Here is a 23,520-nt window from a genome sequence, read left to right on the forward strand (position 1 = left end):
TCTCTCAAATAAATAAAATCTTAAAAAAAAAAAAAAAGAATAAATTTTTTTAAAACACATTATCACTTCAATAGATGCAGAAAAAATATTTGACAAATCTCAACATGCAATACAGGTTGAAAAGAAAGAAGTAAAACAGTCTCTGTGCAGACAACAGGACTATACAGAGAAAACTCTAGAGAATCCACAAAAGAACTGCTAGAACAAATACACAAATTTAGCAAGGTCACAGGATACAAGGTTAATGTATGAAAATCTACATTTCTTTAAACTAGCAATAATGAAATAGAAATAAAAATTTCATTTACAATAGCATAAAAATATCCTTAGGAGTAAGTATAATGAATTTAATGAATGACCTGTGTGCTAAAAATTATAAAACTTTACATAGAAAAATCAGAGTAGACCTTGGTATATGGAGAGATACACAATGTTAATGGACTGTAAGACTCAATATTATTAAGATGGCAATTCTTCCCCAACTAACCTTTAAATTCAGGCAATTGCCATTAAATCTTAGCATACTTCTTTGAACAGACTGACAAACAAAATTGCAATTTTATTATTTATTTATTTATTTTTAAAGATTTTATTTATTTATTTAACAGAGAGAGACACAGTGAGAGAGGGAACACAAGCAAGGGGGGGTGGGGGAGGGAGAAGCAAGTTTCCTGTGAGCAGGGAGCCCGATGCGGGGCTCGATCCCAGGACCCTGGGATCACGACCTGAGCTGAAGGCAGACGCTTAACGACTGAGCCACCCAGGCGCCCCCAAAATTGCAATTTTATGTGGAAAGGAAAAGAACCAAAGCCAAAGCAGTCTTGAAAAAGGGTAAGATTGGAAGACTTACAATACCTAACTTCAAGAGTTCTTATAAAGCTATAGTAATCATGAGAATGTGGCAGTAATGTAAGGATAGACATAAACTTCAATGGAACAGAATAGAGTGACCAAAAATAGACCCATCCTTATAAGGCCCATTGATTTTCACAAAGGCTCCATGGTATTTCAATGGGGGAAAAGATAGCCTTTTCAAAAAAAAAAAAAAAGAAGAAGAAGAAGAAGAAGAAGAAGAGGAAGATAGCAGGAGAGGAAGAATGAAGGGGGGGAAATCGGAGGGGGAGACGAACCATGAGAGACGATGGACTCTGAAAAACAAACCGAGCGTTCTAGAGGGGAGGGGTGTGGGGGGATGGGTTAGCCTGGTGATGGGTATTAAAGAGGGCATGTTCTGCATGGAGTGCTGGGTGTTATGCACAAACAATGAATCATGGAACACTACATCCAAAACTAATGATGTAATGTATGGTGATTAACATAACAATAAAAAATTTAAAGGAAAAAAAAAAAAGATAGCCTTTTCACCAAATGAGGTTGGAACAACTATCTACAGAAAAAAGTGAACTTGGGAATTTTGTCTTACACAAAAATTAACTTGATAGGGATCACAGAACTAAAACATAAGAACATAAGAGCTAAAACTACAAACTTATATATAAGAAACCAGGAGAAAAATCTTTGTGACATTTAGGTTAAGCAAAGATTTCTTAAATAGGCCACAAAACTACAGTCTATATAAGAAAAAAATTATAAAATGGACTTCATAAAAATTAAATTTGAGGGACACCTGGGTGACTCAGTAGGTTAACCATCTGCCTTTGGTTCAGGTCATAATCCCAGGGTCCTGGAATCAAGCCCCGCATCGGTGTCTCTGCTCATGGGGAGACTGCTTCTCCCTCTCCTCCCTTCTCGTGCTCTCTCTTGATATCACTCTCTCTCTCTCTCAAATAAATTAAAAAATCTTAAAAGTATATTAAATTTTGCTCTTCAAAACACAGCTGAGAAAACAAAAACCAAGCCACTGACTCAGAGACATATCTGAAAAAAGTTTTATATGCAGAATATATACATGTTTCTAATAAATCAAAAGGAAAACAATCCGATTAAAAATGGGCAAAAGATTTTAACAAGCACTTCACAAAACTAAATACAAAGATAACCAATAAACACATAAAGAAGATGCTTAACATTAGATGCTTAGTCATCAAGGAAATGCATATGAAAACAACAATGAGATGTATTACATAAACACCCAAATGACTAATAGTAAAAAGACTGACAATATCAAGTGTTAGTGAGAATGTGGAGCAACTGGAACTTTCATTCATGCTAGATGTGATGCAAAACTATAACAGCCACTTTGAAAACCAGTATGGCATTATCTGTTAAAATTAAATATATACTTACCATCCGATCTGGCCAGTCAACTCTTGGGTATTTACCAAAAAGAAATGAAAATATATGTCCACACAAAACTTCTATGTCAATATTTATAGAAGCATTATTCATAATAGCCCCAAACCAGAAACAAAGTATCCATCAAGTGATGAACAGATAAACAAAATATAGTACATTCATACCATGCAACATTACTCAGCAATTAAATGTTACACTAAATTAAAGCAAAATTAAAAAGACTATATAATATATGTTTCTATTTATATTATATTATAGAAAAGGAAAAAGGAGAATTACAGAAAGCACACTAGAAGTGGCCTGGGCCTGGGGTCTGAGGTCAGAGGAGTGAATTGAATACAAAGAATGAACTAAATACAAAGGCAGAGAGCAAACAAGATATGTGTATGTTGACTGGCCCACTGATAGCTGTGGTTAAAAGCCATTCTGCTCCATTAGATACAGTCTCTATAGCCAATGGCAAAGGAAATAAATAACCCTCTGTGGTAGTCTTCCAGAGTGTTCCAATGGATAAGGTGGCTTCTCAAGCACTCACTGCATGCTTTATATATGTCTCTCTGTCTACCTTACTCTCTTGGATAAACAGTCAACTTACATATAACTTACATATAACTAAAAGGAATGAGAACTCAGCAGGCCTGGCATCCCCTCCACTGAGGTAGCACACTCGAAATTAAAATTCCAGAGGGGCCTCACCTGGGCCGGGCATTCCCTCATGCTGCTGCTTCCTCCTTTGACCCGTGTAAAGAAGCTGGGCAGAGCTTCACCAGAAGTCCAAATACCAAACATAACCAGACTGGGCAGTGAGCTAATTACCCTCTAATTTTAAAAAGTGTTGATACATTCATATGGATGTTACATCAAAGAAAAAGAGAGAGGGTTACAGGAAAGTGCAGATAAGAACAGCCTTGAAATAGCTTAAAAAAAAGAGAGATGGGGAGGAGTAGGAGACCTGGATTTCGTCTGGTCTCAGGAATTCAGCTGAATAGGGATCAAACCATTCTGAACACCGACGAACTCAACAGGAGATCGAAGAGGAGAGTAGCAACAACTCTCTGAACAGAGAAGCGACCACTTACTGGAAGGTAGGACGTACGGAGAAGTGAACCCAAGGCGATATTCGGGAGGACAGACGGCGGGGGAGGGGGCCTCCGTTGTCCGCTTCTGGAAAGTGATAGAGCCCCGGAGCACAAAATCGGAACTTTTAGAAGTTGGCTCCATGGAGGGACGTCGCTCCAGTAGCTAAGCGGGAGGTGGAACCCTCCTGGGACAGTGTGGTCTCAGGACCCTCGGGGTCACAGAAACACCGGGGGTGCCTGAGTGCGGCAGAGCTCCCAGGTATCGGAGCGGGGAAGCCGGCTGCAGAGACGGAGCCGAGGCGCGGGCTCTCACCTCGGGGTTGCCATAAACTGTGATCTGCGGCCCAGTCGGGCCACTGCTCCTCCAGCAGGGACCCAACAAGAGGCAGAGCCGGGGAGACTCCCCTTTCTCCCCCGGGAGGAGCGGCGTGGAAGCGCACCGCAGGGATCTGCTGGGTTTGGAGACTCCACACGGGGTCAGGTGCCAGAGATAGAAACGCTCAGTCACAGGCCGGGTGAGCACGGAGTGCGGCCGGAGACCGGGGACACGGGAGTGACTGGCTGCTTTTCTCTGTGGGCGCACTGAGGAGTGGAGCCCCGAGTTCTTGCCTCCTCTGGGGCAGAGATTGGGAGGCCGCCATTTTCACTGTCATCCTCCAAAGCTGAACAGAGAGCTTGCAGGGAACAAAAGCTACTGAGAGCAAACCTGAACAGCTTGCTTAGCTGGGACCGACAAGGGCGGGGCAATTCCGCCTCCGGCAATAACCTTTGGGAACCACAGTAACAGCCCCCCCCCCCCAGAAGATCAGCAAAAACAGCCAGCAAGCCAAGACCAACTTTACCGATCAAGGAGAACGGGAGAACTCCCAGAGCTAGGGGAATACTGCACATAGAATTCATGGCATTTTTTTACCATGATTCACTAGTTTTTCAAAGTTAATTTTTTAACTGTTTTTTTTAATTTTTCTTTTTCCCTTTATCAACCAACATCTTATCAATCCCTTTTTTAAAAAAAAACTTCTTATTTTTCATTTTTAGAGGCATATTTTATCCCTTCACAGTAGTTACCCTTATTTTTGGCATATATAAAGTTGTTCTCTCTTTAAAATTTTGAGATACAGTTTCTTCTAACAGATCAAAATATACCCTAAATCACTAGTGTATGGCTTTGTTCTAGTCTCTTGCCTGATCACAATCTCTACATTTTTTTTTTAAATCTTCCTCTTTCTTTTTTCAAACAACTTCTTATGGTATCAATTCCTTTTATAAAATCTTTCATAATTTTCATCTTTACAATCATCTTCCATCCCTTCATTGTATCAACCCTTATTTTGTACATATATAAGTCTTTCTTCCTTTAAAATTTTAGGAGGCACTTTTTTCGAACAGACCAAAATATGCCCAAAATCTAGTGAGTGGCACTGAACTATGCACTAGCCTGACATATTTGATCATATTTGTTTTTTTTTTTTGTTCTGTTTCTGTTTTTATCTTTTTCTTTTTGTTTTTTTTTCTTTCTTTCTTTTCTCTTTCTTTTTTCTTTCTTTCCCTTTCCTTTCCCCTGGTTTCAGGTCTTTTCTGATTTGTATAGAGTATATTTGCTGGGGACGTTGTTAACATGTTAGCATTTTGTTCTCTCATTCATCTATTCTCCTCTGGACAAAATGACAAGATGAAAAATAATCACCTCAGCAAAAAGAACTAGAGGTAGTACCGTCGGCCAGGGACCTACTCAATACGGACATTAGTACGATGCCGGACCTAGAGTTCAGAATCGTGACTTTAAAGATACTAGCTGGGCTTGAAAAAAGCATGGAAGTTATTAGAGAAACCCTTTCTGGAGAAATAAAAGAACTAAAATCTAACCAAGTCAAAATCAAAAAGGCTATTAATGAGGTGCAATCAAAAATGGGGGCACTCACTGCTAGGAAAAATGAGGCAGAAGAGAGAATCATCAATATAGAAGACCAAATGATGGAAAATAAAGAGGCTGAGAAAAAGAGAGAGAAACAACTACAGGATCACGTGGGCAGAATTCGAGAGATAAGCAATATGATAAGACAAAACAACATTAGAATAATTGGGATCCCAGAAGAAGAAGAAAGAGAGAGGGGGCAGAAGGTATATTGGAGCAAATTATAGCAGAGAACTTCCCTAATGTGAGGAAGGAAACAGGTATCAAAATCCAGGAGGCACAGAGAACCCCTCTCAAAATCAATAAAAATAGGGCAACACCCCGAAATCTAATAGTAAAACTTACGAGTCTCAGAGACAAAGAGAAAATCCTGAAAGCAGCTCAGGAGAAGAGATATGTAACCTACAATGGTAGAAATATTAGATTGGCAACAGACCTATCCACAGAAACCTGGCAGGCCAGAAAGGACTAGCAAGATATCTTCAGAGCACCAAACGAGAAAAATATGCAGCCAAGAATACTATATCCAGCTAGGCTGTCATTGAAAATAGAAGGAGAGAGAAAAAGCTTCCAGGACAAACAAAAACTAAAGGAATTTGCAAACACGAAACCAGCCCTCCAAGAAATATTGAAAGGGGTCCTCTAAGCAAAGAGAGAGACTAAAAGCAGCACAGATCAGAAAGGAACAGAGACAATATACAGTAACAGTCACCTTACAGGCAATACAATGGCACTAAATTCATACCTTTCAATAGTTACCCTGAATGTAAATGGGCTCAATGCCCCAATCAAAAGACACAGGCTATCAGATTGGATTAAAAAACAAGACCCATCTATATGCTGTCTGCAAGAGACTCATTTTAGACCCAAAGACACCCCCACATTGAACGTGAGGGGGTGGAAAACCATTTACCATGCTAATGGAGACCAAAAGAAAGCTGGAGTGGCAATCCTTATATCAGACAAATTAGATTTTAAAACAAAGACTGTAATAAGAGAAGAGGAAGGACACTATATCCTACTTAAAGGGTCTATCCAACAAGAAGATCTGACAATTGTAAATATATCTATGCCCCGAACATGGGAGCAGCCAATTATATAAGGCAATTAATAACAAAAGCGAAGAAACACATTGACAACAATACAATAATAGTGGGGGACTTTAACACCCCCCTGACTGAAATGGACAGATCATCTACACAAAAGATCAACAAGGAAATAAAGACTTTAAATGACACACTGGACCAAATGGACTTCACAGACATATTCAGAACATTCCATCCCAAAGCAACTGAATAACATTATTCTCTAGTGCCTATGGAACATTCTCCAGAATTGATCACATCCTAGGTCACAAATCAGGTCTCAACCGGTACCAAAAGATTGGGATTATTCCCTGCATATTTTCAGACCACAATGCTTTGAAACTAGAACTCAATCACAAGAGGAAAGTCGGAAAGAACTCAAATACATGGAGGCTAAAGAGCATCCTACTAAAGAATGAATGGGTCAACCAGGAAATTAAAGAAGAATTAAAAAAATTCATGGAAACCAATGAAAATGAAAACACAACTGTTCAAAATCTTTGGGATACAGCAAAGGCAGTCCTGAGAGGAAAGTATATAGCAATACAAGCCTTTCTCAAGAAACAAGAAAGGTCTCAAATACACAACCTAACCCTACACCTAAAGGAGCTGGAGAAAGAACAGCAAAGAAAGCCTAAACCCAGCAGGAGAAGAGAAATAATAAAGATTAGAGCAGAAATCAATGAAATAGAAACAAAAGAACAGTAGAACAGATCAACGAAAGTAGGAGCTGGTTCTTTGAAAGAATTAACAAGATTGATAAACCCCTGGCCAGACTTATCAAAAAGAAAAGAGAAAGGACCCAAATCAACAAAATCATGATTGAAAGAGGAGAGATCACAACCAACACCAAAGAAATACAAACAATTCTAAGAACATATTATGAGCAACTCTATGCCAGCAAATTAGATAACCTGGAAGAAATGGGTGCATTCCTAGAGATGTATCAACTACCAAAATGGAACCAGGAAGAAATAGAAAACCTGAACAGAGCTATAACCACTAAGGAAATTGAAGCAGTCATCAAAAAACTCCCAACAAACAAAAGCCCAGGGCCAGATGGCTTCCCAGGGGAATTCTACCAGACATTTAAAGAAGAATTAATACGTATTCTCCTGAAACTGTTCCAAAAAATAGAAATGGAGGGAAAACTTCCAAACTCATTTTATGATGCCACCATTACCTTGATCCCAAATCCAGACAAAGACCCCATCAAAAAGGAGAACTACAGACCAATATCCGTGATGAACATGGATGCAAAAATTCTCACCAAAATACCAGCCAATAGGGTCCAACAGTACATTAAAAGGATTATTCACCATGACCAAGTGGGATTTATCCCTGGGCTGCAAGGTTGGTTCAACATCCGCAAATCAATCAACGTGATACAATACATTAACAAAAGAAAGAACAAGAATCATATGATCCTCTCAATAGATGCAGAAAAAGCATTTGACAAAGCACAGCATCCTTTCTTGATCAAAACTCTTCAGAGTATAGGGATAGAGGGTACATACCTCAATATCATAAAAGCCATCTATGAAAAACCTACAGCGAATATCATTCTCAATGGGGAAAAGCTGAGAGCTTTTCCCCTAAGGTCAGAACACGGCAGGGATGTCCACTATCACCACTGCTATTCAACATAGTATTAGAAGTCCTAGCCACAGCAATCAGACAACAAAAAGAAATCAAAGGCATCCAAATCGGCAAAGAGGAAGTCAAACTCTCACTCTTTGCAGATGATATGATACTGTATGTGGAAAACCCAAAAGACTCCACCCCAAAACTGCTAGAACTCATACAGGAATTCAGTCAAGTAGCAGGATATAAAATCAATGCACAGAAATCAGTGGCATTCCTATACACCAACAAGACAGAAGAGAGACAAATCAAGGAGTCGATCCCATTTACAATTGCACCCAAAACCATAAGATACCTAGGAATAAATTTAACCAAAGAGGCAAGGGATCTGTACTGAGAAAACTATAAAATACTCAGGAAAGAAATTGAAGAAGACACAAAGAAATGGAAAAATGTTCCATGCTCATGGATTGGGAGAACCAACATTGTGAAGATGTCAATGCTACCTAGAGCAATCTACACATTCAAAGCAATCCCCATCAAAATACCATCCACTTTTTTCAAAGAAATGGAACAAATAATCCTAAAATTTATATGGAACCAGAAGAGACCCCGAATAGCCAGAGGAATCTTGAAAAAGAAAAGCAAAGCTGGCAGCATCAGAATTCCAGACTTCCAGCTTTATTACAAAGCTGTCATCATCAAGACAGTATGGTACTGGCACAAAAACAGACACATAGATCTGAATCGAGAGCCCTGAAATGGACCCTCAACTCTATGGTCAACTCATCTTTGACAAAGCAGGAAAGAATGTCCAATGGAAAAAAGACGGTCTCTTCAACAAATGGTGTTGGGAAAATTGGGACAGCCACATGCAGAATGAAACTGGACCATTTCCTTACACCACACACAAAAATAGACTCCAAATGGTTGAAAGACCTAGATGTGAGACAGGAGTCCATCAAAATCCTAGAGAAGAACACAGGTAGCAACCTCTTCGACCTCAGCCGCAGCAACTTCTTCCTAGAAACATCGCCAAAATCAAGGGAAGCAAGGGCAAAAATGAACTATTGGGATTTCATCAAGATAAAAAGCTTTTGCACAGCAAAAGAAACAGTCCACAAAACCAAAAGACAACCGACAGAATGGGAGAAAATATTTGCAAATGACATATCAGATAAAGGGCTAGTATCCAAAATCTATAAAGAACTTATCAAACTCAACACCCAAAGAACAAATAATCCAATCAAGAAATGGGCAGAAGACATGAACAGACCTTTTTCCAAAGAAGACATCCACATGGCCAACAGACACATGAAAAAGTGCTCAACATCGCTCGGCATCAGGGAAATCCAAATCAAAACCTCAATGAGATACCACCTCACACCCGTCAGAATGGCTAAAATTAACAAGTCAGGAAACGACAGATGTTGGCGGGGATGTGGAAAAAGGGGAACCCTCCTACACTGTTGGTGGGAATGCAAGCTGGTGCAACCACCCTGCAAAACAGTATGGAGGTTCCTCAAACAGTTAAAAATAGAGCTACCATACGATCCAGCAATTGCACTACTGGGTATTTACCCCAATGATACAAATGTAGGGATCCGAAAGGGTACGTGCACCCCAATGTTTATAGCAGCAATGTCCACAATAGCCAAACTGTGGAAAGAGCCAAGATGCCCATCGACAGATGAATGGATAAAGAAGAGGTGGTATATATACACAATGGAATATTATGCAGCCATCAAAAGGAATGAGATCTTGCCATTTGCAACAATGTGGATGGAACTGGAGGGTGTTATGCTGAGTGAAATAAGTCAGTCAGAGAAAGACATGTATCATATGACCTCACTGATATGAGGAATTCTTTATCTCAGGAAACAAACTGAGGGTTCCTGAGTGGTGGGGGGTGGGAGGGATGGGGTGTTTGGGTGATAGACAGTGGGGAGGGTATGTGCTATGGTGAGCGCTGTGAATTGTGCAAGACTGTTGAATCACAGATCTGTACTTCTGAAACAAATAATGCAAGATATGTTAAGAAAAAAGAAAAAGAAGATAGCAGGAGGGGAAGAATGAAGGGGAGTTAAGTCAGAGGGGGAGACGAACCATGAGAGACGATGGACTCTGAAAAACAAACTGAGGGTTCTAGAGGGGAGGAGGGTAGGGGGATGGGTTAGCCTGGTGATGGGTATTAAAGAGGGCACGTTCTGCGTGGAGCACTGGGTGTTATGCACAAACAATGAATCATGGAACACTACATCAAGAACTAATGATGTAATGTATGGTGATTAACATAACAATAAAAAAATTAAAAAAAAAAAGAACAGCCTTGAAATAATAATCTAAAATCCAAAGAAGGCAGCAAAATATAAACCTACCAGGAGTTTCAATGACAGAAATGAGAAGGATGTGGCTGGTTCTAACATTCCACAGGAAGGCAGCTTAAAGAGCCAAGAGACATACCTGAAGTTATTCCAGGGAAGAGAAATACAAATAGGAAGGCAACAACTTCATGGCCCATTCAAATTAAATGCACTTTAAAACTGCATTTTAAATTAGTGCATTTCATACAGTTTTCACAGCATCATTCCATTTTGCCCTTTGTCAAAGGAGCTGTGCAGGTTTTGCAGACCCTTACAGTTCAGTGAAAGGCATATTATATTCAAGAGAGACACTCAGAGTCCCTTTATTTTCCAAAGTAGAACACTATTCACCTATTGAGGTGAGTCATTAAACTCAATTCAAAAAAAGCCTACCCATCCATCCAGCCATCCTTATAGCTGTGGACACAGATATTTTTTAAAACCTTTATTATATAAATTCAGATATATGAAATACTACTCTATGGTAAAGGTCAGGGCATTAGCACTTCTAAAACATCAATGGTAATGGGCAACTGGGGTACCATTCATAAATTGAATTAATATTTAAATTAAACCCAGATATTTAAAACCAAATTCTTGCTAGGCATAGTGGTAAATGCTCTGGTTATGAAAGTTGAGATCATGGGCTAAAAGTAAACCCTTAATTCTGTTTCTACTTTCTTCACCATTAAGCCTTTTCTCCTTAAGATGCTCTCCAATCACAAGATCTACTAATTTCAATGTTATTTTCTTTATCTTCCCTTTCTCACTCTTTCAAAGTAAGTAATGGGGAGTTAAACAGTCAAATGTTTGACAACAGTTGGGGACCAGAAATTTATCAAAGTGAATGGATTATGAGTCTGAAAAATCAATTGCAGCAAAAATAAATCTCTCTGTGCAGATTAATGTACACAAGTTAATTCTGATAGAAGCCCCTCTTGCTGTTGAACTTGAGCCTATAAACTAGAACAATGAGTACTATGAGAAGCAAGGACACTATTTTATTTACTGGCATATCCCTTCTCCCTTGACACACAGTAGGTGCTCAGAAATATGATGAATTGGGGCACCTGGGTGGCTCAGTCAGTTAAGCATCTGCCTTTGGCTCAGGTCATGATCCCAGGACCCTGGGATCAAGCCCCATATCAGGCTCCTTGCTCGGCTTCTCCCTCTCCCTCTGCTGCTCCCCCTGCTTGTGCTCTCTCTCTCTCTGTCAAATAAATAAAATCTTAAAAGAAATATGATGAATTAATTAATGGGAAACAATGAATGATTAGCTGTTAGTAACCAAGAAAAAAATCACAGCGCATCCTATTTATGACCAAGTGAGGCTCATTTTTACTTGCTGAGTTCTTTTTGCTTTCCAGCTAGCAGACTTGACATTGAGTCTCTGAGCTCCTGGCCAAGGGCTCCTTCTACTGTCCCTGACCAGGATGGGGTCCACTGGCCCCCAGAACCTCTCTGGAATCCAGAGGACTAAGGGCCCAGAGCTGAGTGTGCCATTATGTATTAGGAACACAAGGAACAAAAAGGGCTTCTGCCCTAGGGGCTACGAATTCAAAGTATTTTACAGGCACTACTGCTATTAAAATTATTATATAAATGAACATGTCTCTGTTCTGCCAGGTCTGATGATGGGTGAGTCTTCCCCATGTATATAAAAACCACAGACAAGGTGATAAACATCAAAAGATTAGGGATAAGATTAGCCTAGTTACCCAGGTCAACTGGTTGCCTGAATTGATATCATTCCTTAGACAAATGCCCTTATTCCAATCCAATGTCATCCGCCTATACCCTTTCATACTTTTTTTTTTTAAAGAAATAGAGGAAACAGGAATTCTAATAGTGTCAATATTTCTTTTTTCCCAACTACAGTCTATGGGGTAGTAATTTGGCCCAACCTATTTAGAAATAAACTCAGATCACCAAATCATAGTAATTGACAGACCTATTTTACAATCATCAATTTAATGTCACATTTAGTTCAGACAGAATACTACAGCAGAAGTCCCAGTCTCAAATTTGAATTTATAGTAATGTATCTCCAAGAGGGAGGAATAACACAACCAAAAAGTCCGCTGCCTTGGTGCCCACCCCCACTCAAATCACTTTTTAATATTTGAATTAAAGAGTGCAAGCCCTCCCATCCCATGTAGTGTGGGAAGTTCACATCCTCAAAATTTAACAATCCCCAGGCACTTACGTCCTCAGGATCTAATTTACTGCTTCCACTGAGCTCTGCCCCCAGCCTGCTCCTGCACCTATTCCCTCTAGTACCATCACCCAGCATGGCACAAGGTCCTTGTTCTTTATTCTCTAAAACAACACCACTGGAAGATAAGCTACTACACCATGACTAAGTTGGAGGCAATGGAGGGGGTCAGTAATAACATCACTGCTCAGCATAACAAAGCATGAAGGTACTCCTGGCAACCAGCAGGGGAGACTTGATCAGTCACACCTCCTCCTCACTGCCAACCTCTGCATATGACCTCGGTCTCCCCACAAGTACCCTTTCTCCATTTTCCCCACCTATTCTGAATTTCTCATACTATCTGATTGTCAGCACAATTCCAGATTGCTCTAAAAAGAACCAGCACTCTGTGTATTTTCAGACTATGGCCAGCAGTCAGAGGGAGAAGAAATTTTCACCTTTCATACTAAAGGAGGCCCATCAGGGTTCTAACCCAAACTGCAGACCTTTATTACTAGGTATTCTTCCTCCTCCTCCTAATTCAGACAATAGCCAGCCAGAATAACCTTCTTTCTTCCTACTACACAACCTTCCTCCATTCTATTGTTATCATAAAGTGTGATTATTAAGCCATAAGACTGATTCCACAAGTAGGATACTCACTCATCTGTCTCTAATATTTGCAGTCTTTGTGCTGAAGGAACATCAAACACGAGGCCACTCGTAACTGGTGCCATCTGTTCCTAGGCCCTTTACTGCCTCCAGGACTGGGCTGATTCTGAACCCAAGGCAGACCTTAGAGTTAAGAAATAGCAACATGGAGGCGCCTGGGTGGCTCAGTCTGTAAATGACTGCCTTCAGCTCAGGTCATGATCTCAGGGTCCTGGGATCGAGCCCCGCATCGGGCTCCCTGCTCCGCGGGAAGTCTGCTTCTCCCTCTCCCACTCCCCCTTGTGTTCCCTCTCTCGCTGTGTGTTCCCTCTCTCGCTGTGTCTCAATCTGTCAAATAAATAAATAAAATCTTTTTCTTTTTTTTTAAAAGAGGGGCACCTGGGTGGCTCAGTCGTTAAGTGTCTGCCTTCGGCTCAGGTCATCATCCCAGGGTCCTGGGATCGAGCCCCGCATCGGGCTCTCTGCTCGGCGGGAAGCCTGCTTCTCCCTCTCCCACTCCCCCTACTTGTGTTCCTTCTCTCGCTGTCTCTCTCTCTGCCAAATAAATATATAAAAAATCTTTAAAAAAGAAAAAAAGAAATAGCAACAGGTGGCTTTGTACAGTGCAGGAGCAGTGGATTGGTGGACCAGGCCTGAGGCAGCACAGTGTGGTCAGCAGATGAAATTAATGAGAACTATTCTGTTAAGAGGTAGCCTAATTCTACTCTAAATCTAACTCTGAGCATGGAAGCTCCTTCAGAATGAATATTTACTGCCTGGGACCACCCCAGACCACAGGACTATAAATCTGTGCCACTCTCCAAATACTGTACCCCAGCTAACATTTCTTACACCTTGACTTCTTCCTCTCGACTATAAGCTTCCAGGGGGCAGGACTTACAGTTTTCTCTGGGGATCCAGTCAGGGCTCTGCAGAGTCCCTGCACATTACACATATTACCAAACTAATTAAGAACCCATGTTTTTCACACCAAGGGAATAAGAGCTGTGACTCAAGCCAGCACAGAGCCCATGGTACTTCATGTCACATGAGCCAGCAGACTTGGTCTGGTTTTCTCTCTCCTCCGGACCATGTGGAGATTACTCTTGGGTCAATTTGCTTGTACCGTAGATGTTGCTAGAAATGGCCAGATTATTTTTGGAATTATGCTCGAAGGACACTTTGCCCAAGAACATCAAACACTGCTAGAATCATGCTCTTCCCTACTGAGAAACATACTTGGTATTTCATAAACATGCTCATTAAATGGCTATGGAATCCAGTTAAAAAAAATTTTAGGTATGCATTTTAGATCCAAAGATTGTTTTTCTTCTAGGAGAAAAAGAGAGGGAGATATGTTTCTTCCTCTTGTTACTTTTATAGTCCTATAGCTACACACTACATTTCAACATAGTTATATTGATTTTTATGGTTTTTTATTTCAGCAGCTTGGTGACTCCACAAATTATCCTTCAAAGAATCTGGAGGAACATGGCTCGAATCACAGGTAGGGGCAAACTGCATTCTTTTGACTTAAATGTGAAATTTATGATCAGGTAATTTTTTCCCCTATTACTTGGACTCTGAGAACACACGTTTGAGGATGACATTCACCCTAAAATATGATTTAGTCACCCTGAGTTACCTGAGATGTTTCAAAATAGAAAGCTTCCCACTAAAGTGACAAGCATATCATTTTCATGAAAGAAAACATTATTCAAGAATGACAGTGCTTCAAATTGGACTCTCTCCCACCTCAGTGGGATGGTGCCACAGTGTGTGTCTCTAACAAACAATAACAACATAATGCAATAGGATGCAATTTGGGTGGACAACATTTGTGGATGAAATACAAGTTAGTCACAACAGCAAGCTGTCTTTTGTGCACATGCATATTCAAATGTCCTGCCCAGTATACAGAGAAAGGCTCTCTGTTGATGTGAAGATTAATTTTTCTTTCTTAGTGTTTTTCCCACGGGACGGGCTGGCAGCTCACTTCTTGTTTCTTGGCATGTCCACTCTGAATATGAAGACGCCTCACAAAGCAACTTGATAGAGTCCATCATAAAAGCATGTATTATTTACTTGTGCCTCATGCTCTGAACTCTGCAGCAGCCCAGCTCCCTACAGGGCTTTCTAAAAGTCTCGCATTGCTACAGCAGGCCTTTGAGGCTGCCAAAGTCTCAATATGTATTTTCTCATCTGCCACATGTGAACGACTTCCTTTTCAAAGGAGCCATGTTCCAGGTAGCTTGCAGTAATCACCACCCATTTGTGTCATCCTCAGAATGTCCTTCTGGGGTACCATACCATTTGGAACATGGGGGAAATCAATCAGAAATAAATGCCTTGATGTCTCCTCCAGCACCTAGTTCTTCCTGAAAAGCCACGACTGCTGTATGCTGAGCCTCTGGCCCATGCCAGACACCTGGAGAGCCAGCGCTGCCTGGCGAGTGGAAAGGTGCGGCAAGCCCTGGTATGCTCAGAATCAGACAGTGCAGTCTTTGACCCAATTCTCGCTATACATCCTTAATGTCGGTATTTTCCAAGCAAAGGTTTCAAGTAGCCAGTGCTAAGTTGACTTCCCATCAGTTGACCTCAGTTGGGTCCTCTGTCTCTTTGGCCCTCCGGGAATCCAGAGCATTGCAAAAGCTAGATCTACAACCAACGATCTAAACCTTGCTAATCAAAGTGTGGTCCATGGACCAGCAGCAGGCGCATCCATCTGGAAATTTGTTTAGAAAGGTAGAATCTCAGGCTTCATCCTGACCTAAAAATCAGAATCCGCATCTTCACAAAACCCCCTGGGGACTTGTGTATATTAAAGGTGAGGAAACACTGTTACACAAGGGCTGGCTGGGTGCCCAAAGGGAGCCTCATGCTTTACTGAAGAATCTGATTCAACAACCAAAGCCAGTTCTGAGCAAACTATCCTTTTAAATATGCAATAAACTGGCTGTGTGACCTTGGGTGAGTTATGTTAATCTCTTCAAAAAAGATTTTTAAGAAGACATTAATAATAGTACCTGACTCATAGTGCTACTGTGAGGATTAAATTGGGTAATATAGGTAAAGAGTAGTTAGCTCAGCACCTGGCATGTGGATAACAGCTAACAAACATTGATTATTATGAGTTTGGGTTTTCGCATATGTACTTTTAGACACAAGGTGGAAAAAAGCACTCCATCTCAGACCTCTGTTACCAAGTTACTTCAGGAAAACCAAGGCAAATTGTCCAGGGCAGCACATCAGGCAATGAAGTGAAAAGGCCAGATGTAGAAGTTGCATCTTTGAGTAGAAAGAGGCAGTCACCAGGAAACTGAGAGGGTGGGTACCAGCTTACTGCACCACGAGAGCTAGCAGAGGGGAGAAGATGCTGGTTGAGGATGTCAAACCACAATAAAGCAGAAAGCAAGCTGCAAGACACTGCTGCCAACCAAGGAGGGACAGGCTGTGCCGTAGGAGCGTGGGAGGCTGGGTGCTCCAACCCCAGACCCAACTCTCTGCCTCAGTAAAGACCACAGGTGCCATCCCAGACTCAGGCAGGTCCCATGAGGTCTGTCCTGCTCATTAGACCCACCAGTCTAAACCAGGGAGGGCTGCTCACTTTTCTACTCCCCTCACTTTGTGTCCTTGTGACTCTGCCTCTCTTTCTCTCCCCATCCCTTTCTTCTGCTTCTTCCACCACCGTCAAACATGCAGCCAGGTCACCACAAATTCCCTAGGAGGGGGTAGTGGCTAGAATAAGGTCAGAAACCAGAAAGACCACTGGGAGAGAGACTGCAGACTGCAGAGTGGCTGATATTTGGTCAACTCGGAAGTAAGTCTTTGGATGAGGTTGGGAGAAATTGGGAAGAAGAATGGGGCTTTCTCAAAGCAGCATACTTCCTCAACATGCAGCCCAGTTCTGTGAGCAGCCCAACCTTCCAAAAGTAAGCTTGCAGGAGGCCACATGAACCCATGCTTCAGCAGGGGGACAGCCTGCCTATATAAAAGGCATAGCATATGCCTCATTCAAGGACAAATTCATATGCCAAATGACAACCCTGTCGGCAATATTAAGACATCTCCCATGCACTACTTTCCAAGGCTGATCTGTAAAGGATGTCATGAAGTGTCTGGAGAACTGGCACTTTTTGAGCACCATTAAATTCATTTACTTGGCTTCTCTGCCTCCGAGCTTTCTCCATGGAGCTGAGTAAGGTCAACACCATGAAACTTAATGGTGTCTTACGAAGGGAATGCATCAGGTCATGAGGGCCAGGGTTTTCCATGTTCTACCAAAGACTCCAACCCCAGTCAGCATCACCTTCAGACTTGCCTCTCTTTGCCAAGGGCTACTGCAAATAACAGAGATGCTTTCATTATACAACACAAACATAACAATGACATGTATTATAAATACTCATCCAGATAATCTTTTACAATTGGGAGACATGTGGTAATGTAAAAAAAAGAAAGAGTGAAATAAGTCAATCAGAGAAAGACATGTATCACATGACCTCACTGATATGAGGAATTCTTAATCTCAGGAAACAAACTGAGTGTTACTGGAGTGGTTGGGGGTGGGAGGGATGGGATGGCTGGGTGATAGACATTGGGGAGGGTATGTGCTACGGTGAGCGCTGTGAATTGTGCAAGACTGTTGAATCACAGATCTGTACTTCTGAAACAAATAACGCAACATATTTTAAGAAAAAAGAAAAAGAAGAAGATAACAGGAGAGGAAGAAAAGGGGAGTATGTCAGAGGGGGAGACGAACCATGAGAGATGATGGACTCTGAAAAACAAACTGAGGGTTCTAGAGGGAAGGGGGGGGGGGGGATGGGTTAGCCTGGTGATGGGTATTAAAGAGGGCACGTTCTGCATGGAGCACTGGGTGTTATGAACAAACAATGAATCATGGAACATTGCACCAAAAAAAAAAAAAAGAAAAAAGAAAAAAAAAAAAGAAAGAGACCATGGGAAGAGAGGGAAGAAGGGAAGAGGGGAGGGAGGGAGGGAAGGGAGGAAGGAAGGAAGGAAGGAAGAGAAAGGGACGAGAGGACTTTAGAGCAGAACTCAGAAGTCCAGTGCCAACTGCTTCTCTCATCCTTAGGTCCCTGAGCAATTCTCTTCCCCTGTCTGAATCTCAGTTCACTCACATGCAGATGGAGAAACACCTTCAGGCATTCAGTAAAGATGAAATGATAATATGTGGAAAGTGCTTTGTACACTATATATCAATGTAGAATTTACATTTTATTTTTGCCCTAAGAGAAATAACACCAAAAAAAGAGTTAAGATATAAATTGTGATTAATGCTCAAGACAGCTGAGAAAATTTTGTCCATTATTTCAAAAGTATGGCTCAAGTGCAAGTGACCTCAGGATAGAGAAAATATGTAACAGATTACTTTTCCTTCTGTACTTTCGGCTTTATTGTTACAGCTAACATCATTTCCCCTCTTAGAAATATTTCTTTTTCTCTTCTCACACGTGTAAACCTATTCAGAGCACATGATAGGCTTTCCAATATTATGAAAATCCCTTCCACACACTTTATGATCTGCTACATCTTATCTGGGGATGCTTTTCCTGCCACATGCAGATCAAGGAGTCACTACAGGCTCGTTGACAAGAAGGGGCCTAATAGGCTCCTACAGAAATCCTAAAGGCTCCAAAGGTACTGTTCATTTAAATTGGGAAGGGAAATGAACATGCACAGAGAACATATTTCATACATTTCCAATGGGAGTGTTTGCTTATAATAGTACCATAAAAAATCCCCACAGGAAATGAGCCCCCCCCCCAATAAAATAAGATTCCCAAACTGAAATAGAGTTCATGAGATTTCAAGCATGTTTAATACTTAAAAATGTTCTGAAATGGTAAAAGCTGCTCAAAATTTGCAAACACACACACACACACACACACACACACACACACACACACACACACAGGCAAGCGGCCATTTAGAAAACCAGTGCTATAAGGAGGGAAGGGTGAGGTGGGGCAGCCATGATATAATACAGGATCCTGTAGTAAACATCATTGTTACAATCTTGCCTCAGGGTCTTGATCTTCCCTTGCTGAGCCACACTAATGTAGCAATGATAAGAGGTGGCCCAGCAAAGGTGTGTGTTGGAGGGCTCCAGGTTAGGCACATGGCAGGAGCACAGCTCGCAGAAAAGGGGCAGAGCTTAGGGGTCAGGACCCAGGGTACCCCAGCAAGGGGCAGTGGCAGCACAGAATGAACTTATTTGTGGACACATGGGGAATATCCCCAGGAAGCACCCCAAAATATTTGAGAGCACCAAGTAGAATCAAGTGAAACCACATTAACATAAATTTCCAAGGATCTATGTCCCTTGCTGATATAGGACCTCCTGTTCCTTCAAAGTCACTCTCTGCTTGAGAATTTCTGCCAAGTCCTGGTGGCCACTTGGGCTCTGCGATCCTGTCACCAGTGCCCTAAACCCATCCTAGTGCTCAAACTCCTAGCGGCCCAGGATGCAGAGAGGAAGAATGGCAGTTTCTTCCTTCTGTTACACTCCTTTAGAGTTGTCACAACAGTGTTTTACATAGCTCAGTAAAATAGGCCTTCAGTTTTTCATTTACAGGGCATGATTCTCCCTGGGAACCAGTCCCAGTTAAGCTAGAGTTCTGGTCTGCAACCTGTGCTCAGGTCTCCTGCTCTCCGCCAATGGCTCCGTTGCTATGGCAGGGCCCAGTGCGATATGCCTGGTGCCCTTTCTGGAGGATGTCCTCAAATCTGCAGTGGCCCCTACCCGAGTTCATCTCTCAGAGGCTCCTCAAGCCAAATGAGGATGGGTCTCTTGTAGGCAGGTCATCCCCAGCAGGCTTTAAGACCTTTAAGAGATACAATGTAGACTCAAGATGGGATCTCTGCCACCTGAATCATGCCTGTTAACCCTCAGGGGTGTTGGCAAAATTTCTGCACAATCAATCAGGCTTAAGGGGATACTCATGTTTTCCTGGGGACCCTGACTAGTTAGTACCCCCAGCTGTCCAGGATTAGCATGATCTAGAAATGGCTCTATGGTCTGAAAGGCACACTTTAAAATGTTTAAATATCTGAATGAGAGACTCAAAGGGCATGGGAACTAATGCTTACTGAATACTTATTGTATGCCAGGTGCTGTGCGCTCTTCATTCTTCAGGCAAGAGAAGAAGTTGATGTTAGTATCTCTATTTTACAGATGGGGACACTAAACTCTTGGATATTAAGTCATCTGCTGAAAGTCACAAAAATAGTAAGTCAGGACTTACGAAATGCAGGTCTGTTAACTCCCAATCCACTCTCTCCATCATTAAGCACTATTTTCCAAAATAATCTGGTTCAGTGTACCAGAATAGCTGAATACAAGTGTGTCTAGTCTGCTTGTGAGCATGCACCCGTGCAAGGGCACATACATACAAATCAAGCACAGGGATTGTAATTATGCTTTTCTAACACTCAGGCACGGTGAGGATAAGTACCTTTAAACTAGGGCAGCCTTAATTTAGAAATGGGGTGAGATGGATAGTGACACAGCCAACTTAATTGGCATCTTAATTCTTTTTAAGATCAAGAAGATCAAGTCACACTTAAGGTTTTAGAAGCTGAGAATAAAATCATAGGCTTAGTTTTGACCTGGAAAAAAAAAATGCAGAGCTTTAACCACAGAGACCTTGCATTAAGCAACATCTGCTCTGATGGGAGCTGTAATATATACAATTCATTCCATATGATCTGATTGCCCTTACTTTTGCTGGAATGAGCAGGTTTTGGAGTAAAGACAGGTGGGGGCTGATTAGTAAACAAAAAATAATAAATGATTACTGTTTTAAGCCTTAGAGTTTTTGGAGTCGTCTGTTACACAGTATAACGGAGGTACGAGCTAACTGATACAGACAGTAATTTTCCTTTCTAGTGATAAGATTTTCTCAAAATCTATTGCCAGACAATAGTGTAACCACTCCGCTTATTTCTTTTTCCTAAAAAACTCAGGTCAAAAGATAGGCCTCTTAACTAACTTCATTTTTTTTTCACATACAGAAACTATACATTAGTTTTCTTTAGGAAAGAAATTAAACAGGTATGACAGGATGTGAAATTGGTAGTTTTGAATTAAGTGTCAAGATGCAATAAAAATAATATGCCAAAGCAAGGGTACAGATCAACATGTATTTTCATAAGAAAACACAGGACTAAAATTAATAGTTGGCACCAGATATTTATAAGACCCTTCAATGCTGACTCACACTCAAGTACAAAAGAGCCATGGCAACAACTGAGAAGGGGCTTTCTCTGGTGTTCCCAGGTTCACTCCCAATCCTAAGGGTTAGAGGAGGGAACGTCTGGTCTAGACTGATCTATGGGGCACTGAAGTTTGAGAGAACTCTATGAAGAGAAACCTCTCTGGACAGCCAGTGCCGTACGTCTCCCTAGGACTCCCGGCCAGAGCACAGGGTGGAATGGTGCTACCCCCTTTGTCTCTGGCCAAGGCAGAGAGAGGGTCATGGGACCATTCAAAAAGCTTTAAACCAGTCAAGGAGGCTCAGTGCACTGCTGCCTGATTCCCACCAAAGAAATCTAGGTTTCAGAGAGATGGGCTGACGCCGGCTGTGGAGGCAGCAAAGAAAAGCAGCTGTTCCTGCTGCATGTGATGGGAGCTATGGGATTTCCCAGCGTCTTCCTAAACAAAGGATGTGGATCATGAGGGAGAGCCCACTCAAGCTGGTGCAAATCTTCCACAAACAGTCCAACTAGAAAGACAAAGGGATCCTAACCAAAAGCGTCTGTGCAGGGGGCCATCCAGATAGAAAGAGCAACGGCCAGTGGAGGAAAAGGCATCCCCCACCCCAAGGAAAGTGCAAGAGAAAGCTCCCAGTGGGCAACTCTGAGCAACCCACATGCACCAGTTTTCCCACTGCACCATAACCAACAGCCATAAATTCTGTGGCTTAAAACACCCGGTGATTAGCTCACAGTTCTGTAGGTTGGAAGTCTAGCATGGCCTGGCTAGGTTGTCTGCTCAGGGTCTCATGAGGCTGGGCTGCCACGTGCAGCTTGGGGTTCTCTTCCACATCCACCCACGTTTGGGGCAGAGTTCACTTCCTTACTGTTGTAGGACTGGGGTCCATCTTTCCTTCAGCATGGTCCACTCCTCTGACAACAGGGCAGCTCATGTCGTCAAGGCCAGCAGGATGGTGCCTGCCTCTGCTTCTCATCTCTTTTAAGGCCTCACCTGATTAGACCAGGCCCATCCCGGGTAATCTCCCTTTTCACGAACTGACTGGGAACCTTAATTACATCCCTTCACCTTTGCCATATAATCTTGAGAGTGACTATCCAAGCCCAACGTATGGCTGCCACCCACACTCAGGGGAAGGGATTATCGAGGGCCTCGGTATCTGGAGGCAGGGTTACTGGGGACCATCTCAGAATTCTGCTTCACATACCAAAAAATCACTAAACAGACAGCAACACATGCATGGAGACCCAAAGAACGCAAACCATCCCATGGCCTTGCCAGCATTCCTACTTCTCTTACCCTCTCTCTTTGTATGATTTATCTTGGTTAGCCTGCTGGAGGAAGGGTGGAAGTGTGACAGGGTTTAAGGATAGATGACCACACCTGCTCTCTGGACTCCTACCCACAGACACTGGCCAAGGTACTTTTTACTGCCTAAAAATGGAGGAGTCAGGGAAATGCCTGAGCTTAACCATAAGGGTGAAGAACTTCCATGGGAGACAAACAAACGAAAATGTTTTTAAAGATTTTTTTTTTTATTTGAGGGAGCGAGAGCACAAGCAGGAGGAGAAGCAGACTCCCCGCTGAGCCGGGAGCCCAACGTGGGGCTCGATCCCAGGACCCTGGGATCATGACCTGAGCCGAAGGCAGACGCTTAACCGACTGAGCCACTCAGGCGCCCCACCCCCCTCTGAAAATGTTTTTAAATTAAACCTTGAGTCCTGCTTGATCAATTATAAGGAGTGGTGGGTTTAGAGGCCACTTGGTTTTCTTCTTTATGCTTTCTGATCTTTAAACACCTAATAAACATATTAAACACATATTTATATGCTTTATATATTAAGATAACACTATAAAATACTATTTACAAAAAAAGTTGATCATATCACGAGTTTCTTCCTAAAATTCCCAAACAACAATAACAACAACAACAACATCACTCTAGGATTCACTGCTGGGATTTTAAGAGGTTGGGCTCATTTAAAGGACTAATAAAGTACCTTTGGCCCAGATTAAGAAGACAAATGTAAACATTCAGGATACGGCTTTTGTGGCTGATGTTACATCACTCTGGTCCCTTTTTGCAATGTTCAAGCTTCTACTTGAATGATGTGGATGAAGACTGGTGAGTATTTTGGGTAGGTGCCATGT

The 23,520-nt window shown here is 41.9% G+C and overlaps 1 protein-coding gene across 28 annotated transcripts in view; it reads right to left on the reverse strand.

The window, feature by feature from the left end:
- The window catches only part of LDLRAD4 (low density lipoprotein receptor class A domain containing 4), a 450,420-nt gene that overhangs the window by 114,825 nt on the left and 312,075 nt on the right, over positions 1-23,520 (reverse strand). The window lies entirely within an intron of this gene.

The sequence above is a fragment of the Callorhinus ursinus genome, unplaced genomic scaffold (genome assembly GCF_003265705.2).
Source record: "Callorhinus ursinus isolate GAN/ISIS: 27379988/994484 unplaced genomic scaffold, GSC_fseal_2.0 scaffold86, whole genome shotgun sequence".
NCBI lineage: Eukaryota > Metazoa > Chordata > Mammalia > Carnivora > Otariidae > Callorhinus > Callorhinus ursinus.